Raw genomic sequence first — 8,205 nt, forward strand, 5'->3', positions numbered from 1 at the left:
AGACTCCTAGATAACACCGCACATATTCAACGCCGCGGGAGCCCAGGCCCGGCAAGAAGGTGAGCTCCGCCTAACTGTAAAAACACGTCAGGCTGGCGGGAAAGACCTAATCAGAACCCCATGTGGAGGCGAGGCCTGGCCACATCCGCAGTCATTTCATTCTGACAACGGCACATGTGGTACAAACAGAACATTCATTTTTATGTTAATCTTGAAAGAAGTGAAGGATTGCATTGCCCTGGACACGCACACAGCCACAGGCACACACACTCACGCACAAATGCTTTTACATACACAGGCTAACACACACACAGAGGCAAACACACATACACAGTTGCGCACACACGCCCAGGCACGGGCACACACACACAGAGATGCACACACACACAGATGAGCACACACACAGATGTACACACACACACACGGAGATGCGCACACACGACCAGGCACGCGCACACACACACACAGATGCACACACTGATACGCACTTGCGCCCAGGCACGCACCCACACAGATGCACAAACATACACACAGGCGCACATACACAGATGCGCACACACAGGCACGCGCACACACACAGACATGCATTCACATACAAAGGCAACCACACACAGGCATGTACACATACACAGATGCACACACACGCCCAGGCACGCACGCCAGCTGCCAGATTCATTTAAAGCATTTGATGCAGAGGTAGGAATAAGGGCAGGAGCAGGGTTAAGAGTAGGGAGATTTTCAACAGCAAGAGAATGTCTGGCTATAGATGAAAGGTTCCCCGTAGATACGGTACCAGCAGCAGAGTTTTCTTCTAGGTTACTTGCTCCTCCAGGCTTGCCTGGTTTCTTACACCCCCATCTTCCCTCTTACCTTTTTTACGATCTGTCTTTTCAAATGCCCTTTCCAGTTTTTCTTCTTTGCCAGATTCTTCAAGATCCAGGTTTGCTTTACCTTTAAGCACTTTTTGCCCTCGTGTGGTCATTCTGCTGCTGCTCACACTATACAGTCTCACAGATGAGAATCCGCCCCTCACGTTGCTTCGTTTCACAGGGATTCTGCCACATCCATTGGTAACACTTGTAGCACAAAGCGGCTTCATCAGCCTCGTACAGTCCTGGAGCACCTGAAGCGCTTTGCCAAGTTCAAAGAAGGAGCAATCCGCGGTCACCGGTAAATCAGCGCGGCACCAAGCACGCCAGCCCACAGTAATCCAAACGCGTGCTCCCGTGTTTTTGTGGCCGTGCCGAGCATATGTTGAAGCTCGCGGCCCCCGCTTTTTAGGTCTCGGACCGGAAAAGCTGGCTTGCCAGCTTCCGGTCAGAGAATTAATGATTTTGAGTACGGAGCTTGAACCCGCCTCTGTACTTGACCTCTCCTCAATTGGCTGGCTTCCTAAACGGAGGCCAGCCATTGGAGGAGAGATCAGTCACTCCAATGTAGCCCCGTCCTTTTCGGATTTGGGGGCGTGATTTTTTGATTTTTTGCGTTCTTTAGACAGTGACGTTGTCCGTCACTCAGAACAGCAAAACACGCCCCCAAATGCGAAAATGACCATGCTTTCTCCAAGGCATTTCTGCTTTGCCTCGGAGAAAGACGGTGGTTGTTTCCAGAGCTGCTCTGAGCTGCTCTGCTCGTCCCCCCTTCCCTCCGCTTTCCTTCGTCCAGCTCTGTCCTTCCCTCCGCACGCAGCTCCTTCCCCCTCCCCCATCCCTCCGCCCGCAGCCCTTCTTCGTCCCGGTCCCGCTCCCCCCCTCCCTCCGCCCGCAGCTCCTTCGTCCTGCTCTGCCCCCCCCCCTTCCCTCCGCCCGCAGCTCCGTCGTCCTGCTCTGCCCCCCCCCTTCCCTCCGCCCGCAGCTCCGTTGTCCTGCTCTGCCCCCCTTCCCTCTGCCCGCAGCTCCGTCGTCCTGCTCTGCCCCCCCCTTCCCTCCGCCCGCAGCTCCGTTGTCCTGCTCTGCCCCCCTTCCCTCCGCCCGCAGCTCCGTCATCCTGCTCTGCCCCCCCCCTTCCCTCCGCCCGCAGCTCCGTCGTCCTGCTCTGCCCCCCTTCCCTCCGCCCGCAGCTCCGTTGTCCTGCTCTGCCCCCCTTCCCTCCGCCCGCAGCTCCGTTGTCCTGCTCTGCCCCCCTTCCCTCCGCCCGCAGCTCCGTTGTCCTGCTCTGCCCCCCCCTTCCCTCCGCCCGCAGCTCCGTCGTCCTGCTCTGCCCTCCCTTCCCTCCGCCCGCAGCTCCGTTGTCCTGCTCTGCCCCCCTTCCCTCCGCCCGCAGCTCCGTTGTCCTGCTCTGCCCCCCTTCCCTCCGCCCGCAGCTCCGTTGTCCTGCTCTGCCCCCCTTCCCTCCGCCCGCAGCTCCGTTGTCCTGCTCTGCCCCCTTCCCTCCGCCCGCAGCTCCGTTGTCCTGCTCTGCCCCCCCTTCCCTCCGCCCGCAGCTCCGTCGTCCTGCTCTGCCCCCCCTTCCCTCCGCCCGCAGCTCCGTTGTCCTGCTCTGCCCCCCTTCCCTCCGCCCGCAGCTCCGTTGTCCTGCTCTGCCCCCCTTCACTCCGCCCGCAGCTCCGTCGTCCTGCTCTGCCCCCCCTTCCCTCCGCAGCTCCGTCGTCCTGCTCTGCCCTCCCCCTTCCCTCCCCCCGCAGCTCCGTCGTCCTGCTCTGCCCCCCGTCGTCCTGCTCTGCGTAGTGATCTTTCAATGCAGTAACTCCAGCAGAAGGGCCGCCCCCACGGTTGATCACCCGGTAAGGACCCAATATCACATTGCACAAAAAACCAAAGCTGGAGTCCCTTACTTAGAGTGGGTTTCCATCTCGTATCACAAGGAGGCTCTTCCCAGCACTTCCTCTTCTGTTCCCAGTTTCTGTTAACTTGGAACGTTTTAACTGCGGGTCGATCTCTTTCTCTTCTGCAGCCCTCGCCGTCAGGTATGTTTTCGCCGCTCGTTTCTCCTAGTTTGCCCCCTGCTCTTTCCCTTTTATTTCGTTGCCCGTCTTCCCAGCACTTCCTCTTCTGTTCCAGAGAAGAAGGAAAGGCCGGGTCAGCCCTGCTAAGCATACTCATTAACCCCCTCCCTCCGCCCGCAGCTCTCCTTCGTCCCCCGCTCTCATGCGACATTGTAAATGTATTTGAGCTGCTTCATAACCTCTGGTGCAAGTGTAATTGCTGCTGTGTGCGGTGGCCAGCTCGCACGTGACTGCACAGGCCCTGCTCCGGTTTATGGGACCAAAACTGAAATTCTTTACGAGTAGTCATACAAGAGACAAAAGTACGATATTTATTGCGAGGGTTGAGGAGCCTCCACACCTCCACTAAAGCATAGTCATGGAGCAGGTCTTTGATCATGCCGGAAAATATGCCACAGCTTCATCCTGCTAGATCGGTCTATCCGAGGCCCACATGACACTGTTCCCTTGCTGCTGCTCCCGACTTTTGATCCAGACGTCCCTGTTTCCATGCTGCTTCTCGCTGTTTCTTATCATGTGCATCCAGCCTGATCCCGAGTTTCTGTCTATCTCCCCCAACCCCCCCTTCCCTCCTTCGTCTCTCGTCGCACACTACCCCCCCCTTCGTCTCTCCTCGCACCCCCGTTTCCGCTGCTCACCTCCCCCCACTCTCCCCCCACGGAGCTCCCATCTCTCTCGCCTACTTAGTTCACTCCAGCAGTCACGACACCGTGGAGTACACACCTCAGCCCCAGGACGCAGAGAAGCCCCCCGAGCCCCCATTTTGAATTTGCGCAGAGTAGAGGACAGCACCTCATGCCCTCACGCGGTGTTGTCGCGGGCCGCAACTTTACCTCGCCAGCCTGGACTCTGACACTTAGACACAGTAAGTACTGAGGCAGCCTGCTTGCCATTTAGTGCGCTGTTGCTAATTGTCACACTCTGCTCCGGTGCCCGATAGCTGAATTCAGATATCCAAAAGATCAGGAGCCTTCCACGTGATATGTGTCTCAGTGTTCTGTTATTGTCAAACAAATTAATGCGACCTAGCAGACAGTGCGTGCCCAGCACCCCCTCGTGGATCCGCGCCCTGCCTGCTGTTTTTTCCGGAAAGGCCTTCGCCCTGCTGACCACGCGTGCGGTGCCTTTATTGGCCAGAGGCAGACAGATGGAAAACTAGCAGGCAGCTTTGATTTTCCTTCCCAATACACTCACTGCCTGCCTAAGTTGCCGTTTTAGTCCACAGCACCCGGCCCACATGTGCAGCCCGGTATTACAGCCTGATCCCGAGTTTCTGTCTCTCCCCCCCCCCTTCCCTCTGCCCGCAGCTCTCCGTCTCTCGTCGCACCCCCCGCCCTTCTTCGTCTCTCCTCTGCCCCCCTTCCTTCTGCCCGCAGCTCTCCTGCTCTCAAAAGTTACATGCAGCGTTTTAAACTCTTTTGCTGGCTGCTGTATTCTGTGAACTGTACACCATGACGCCCAGTGCTTAATTTTAGCCGCTGGCTAGAGACGCTCATTTTTGTAGACCAGGGCATTTTTTATCGTCAGACTTTGGTTGGTCTAAGCTGGAAAGGCAGAAAAGGTGGAAGACAAGGATGAAGAGAAAGATAAGCAAAAGGTGACAAAGGGAGACACATTGGCGAAAATACTGCAAGATTAAGATAAAGAGACAGGGAGTGTAGGGTGGTGTAAAAAAAGGCTTGCTTGAAGTGGAATCAACTTAATCGGCAACCCCGGCATTTGGCAACAACACGCCTCTAAGAAAACTTTGAGCCTCTGCACTTTTCTTTAGACAAATTCCATGCTAATTTGTTCCTGCATTATTATTTACGTTTGAACTTTGAGCTTTTGTATAGCATTGCAAATAATGTGTGTTTTTGGCAGATTAAACAGACTCATGGCAGTTATCCAGCCAATAAATATTCATTAACTATCAGAGCTTTGTAGCTGGCTAGATGTGTGCCAGGTTGAGGTAATATGTGCTTACATAATAACAAAATAAGGTAAGACGTGGTAAAAGTGAATACAATTACTTAGATTGGCAGGTCTCCCACCCCAGCACTCTAACACTAATCCTAGGACTGTATGTGTAAAGTTAACGCTGCACCTGAGATCACCTATTATGCTGTGCAGGTGCAGAGCTGCGAGTGCAGGTGCAGAGTGGTGTGTGCTGTTGAGTGCAGTGTGGTAGTGTGTGCAGAGTGGTGTGTGCTGTTGAGTGCAGAGTGCGAGTGTGTGAAGAGTGGTGTGTGCTGTTGAGTGCAAAGTGTGAGTGCAGGTGCAGAGTAGTGAGTGCAGGTGCAGAGTAGTGAGTGCAGGTGCAGAGTAGTGAATGCAGGTGCAGAGTAGTGAGTGCAGGTGCAGAGTAGTGAGTGCATGTGCAGAGTAGTGAGTGTGTGCAGAGTAGTGAGTGCAGGTGCAGAGTGCTGTGTATTGGCAATGTAAATGACAATGACATTTATTTATGATTTAAAGAAAAAAAAAAGAAATGTCATGAGCAATGCCAATAGCTCTACCTTTAATGATGCCGAGACCTGAAGCGCTTTGCCAAGTTCAAAGAAGGAGCAATCCGCGGTCACCGGTAAATCAGCGCGGCACCAAGCACGCCAGCCCACAGTAATCCAAACGCGTGCTCCCGTGTTTTTGTGGCCGTGCCGAGCATATGTTGAAGCTCGCGGCCCCCGCTTTTTACTTAAGGCAAGGGGTACTGTCTCAATCATCCGTACGGGTCTAAAGTAAGTCGCCAAGCCAAATGCGGAATCCGAGGTAGAAAGCCGGGATAGAAAGATGGACCGCTCAGGTCAGCCTCACGTTGTGAATGGCGTGGAGGCCGGGAAAGGATAAACTCACACTAACGCCGTCTGCTGTCTGAGGAGACCCACCGGTTCATATTCAGGTGAAGGAGGCGAAGAGGCTTAATACGTATTGTCCACTATCTGATTGGAGTAGGGGATGTGGAAGAAGTCCCTTACAATATTTGCAATAGCCCTATCCTTCCTATTTTGAAAAAAGACACTGATACTAAAATATACAGGTTTATCATTGACTTACGAGAGGTTAATAAGACCGTAGAGCCCTACTACCCGGTTGTCTCTGACATCACGACATTCCTTACCATGGTTCCTCTGACTGCAACTACATTCACTGTGATCGATTTGAAGAGTGCTTTCTTCTCGATACCTAGTCATCTGACAGCCGATATTTGTTCGGCTTCACTTTGAATGATCGATCCTTCAGATTTTGTAGAGCTCCACAGGGGTATACAGAGAGTCCTAGCATTTACAGCCAAGCATTGAAAAGACAGCTTGATTATTTCCTTGTGTTAACAGGGGTGGCTCTCATACAATATGTTGATGACATCTTGTTGGCAGCTGATACCCCTGAGCAGTGTGAAGAAGGAACACTGTCATTGCTTTCCTTTCTTGCATCACACCATCACACGGTTTTCTCAGAAGAAATTGCAATAATGTAGACAGCAGGTCACTATTTTGGTCACCTCCTGTTTAGGAGGGACTTACACTCACACCAGATCACATCCAAGCTATTTTAGACATGCCTTTACCCGTACTCAGAAGGATGTTCGTGCATTGATCGGCCTTACTTCTTTTTGTAAGCAGTGGATCCCTAGCTTTTCACATATTGTTAAACCCTTGTTGGCCCTTTTACCTACAGACACTCCAATGCCCCTCCCATTGACTACAGAATATCAAAATGCTTTCCAAACAGTTGCGTCAAGCTCTATGTTCTGTACCAGTATTAGGCACTCCAGACTACACTAAGGACTTCACACTCTATGTACACGAGAGGGATGGTTGTGTACTCTCAGTTTTAGTACAGACACATGGTGATAAACAGCGTTCTTGTGCATATTTTTCAGCTGTCCTCGATCCAGTCACTCGTGCGTTGCCTGGGTCTTTTCGCTCTGTGGCAGCGGCAGCTGTGTCCATACGTCAGAGTGAGGGGATAGATTGCTTGTGTTAGTTTCCCATGCAGTTGATGCCCTTTTGAACCAAACCAAAATGCAGCATTTAACTAGTGGTCGCTTGACAGGATATGAATTGACACTTTTGGCCCCTCATATCACCTTGAAAAGATGTTCAACTCTTAATCCGGCTACTCTGTTGCCATACCCAGCTACTCAATCCCAGTCACAAGAGTCTCATGACTGTATATTCCTTACTGAGGAACAGACAAAGGGTCATATTGACCTGCAAGATACGCCCTTTTCAAATGTTGATGGGGAATTATGTGTTGATGGGTCCTGTTTGAAATTACTGGATGGCACGACATCAGCTACATATGCAATCACAACACTTCAGACGGTAGTTGAGACAGCTCGCATTCCACAGAAGTCAGCTCAGGTAGCTGAGTTGATAGCATTGACAAGGGCGAGTGAACCTAGTACTGACTTGGGTATTAACACCTATACTGATAGCCGCAATGCCTTTGGAGTGGCTCACGATTTTGGGTTACTCTGGAAGGAAAGAGGTTTTTTTACATCTCATGGGAAGCATATAGTGCATGGAGAATTAGTGCATAATCTCCTTACTGCCTTGACATAGTCTAACAAAAAGGGATTGTTAAGCGTAGCGCACACAAAAAGTGACAGATAAAATAGGACAGGGCAATGCCTTCGCAGATGACATAGCCCTCGAAACTGCAATGCAGAGAAGCACCACATCTATGTACGTGGTGAAGTCACAGGCAGGAAGTGATCAATAAACAGCTATCTACCTCTGCAAATGAACTACAGCAATGGCCTAAGGAGGGAACATTGGATGATGAGGGCTGTTGGAGAAATAAAGACATGACTAAGTGGAAATTGCCCACAGCCTATTTACATCCCATGATTCATATGGCACATATGGCGGCATATGTTGGAGCATCCTCAATAACGAAGTTGCTTACGCAAGTTTGGGATCATCCAGAAATTGCCGGCACAGCTAAAAAGATAGTGCAGTCTTGCTTAATTTGTTTCCAGTATAATCCTGAAAAGGGAACACGAACTCCAACAGGAGGGTTTGCCATACCTTCTGCACCATTTGAAGTTCTGCAAATGGATTACATCCAGCTTGAACGCTGTAATAACTTAAAGTACGTCCTAGTAGTGGTATATGCCTTCAGTAAGTGGAGAGAAGCGTGCCCAATGAAAGATAATACAGCTCTTACTACAGCAAAGGAGCTTTTAAAGGAGTTCTTCCCTAGATTTGGTGTTTGCCGACTTTTGTGGAGTGACAACGGACCCCATTTCATTGGGCAAGTTGTTGAGTATGTTTTGTAAG

The sequence above is a fragment of the Lissotriton vulgaris genome, chromosome 10 (genome assembly GCF_964263255.1).
Source record: "Lissotriton vulgaris chromosome 10, aLisVul1.2, whole genome shotgun sequence".
Classification (NCBI taxonomy): Eukaryota; Metazoa; Chordata; class Amphibia; order Caudata; family Salamandridae; genus Lissotriton; species Lissotriton vulgaris.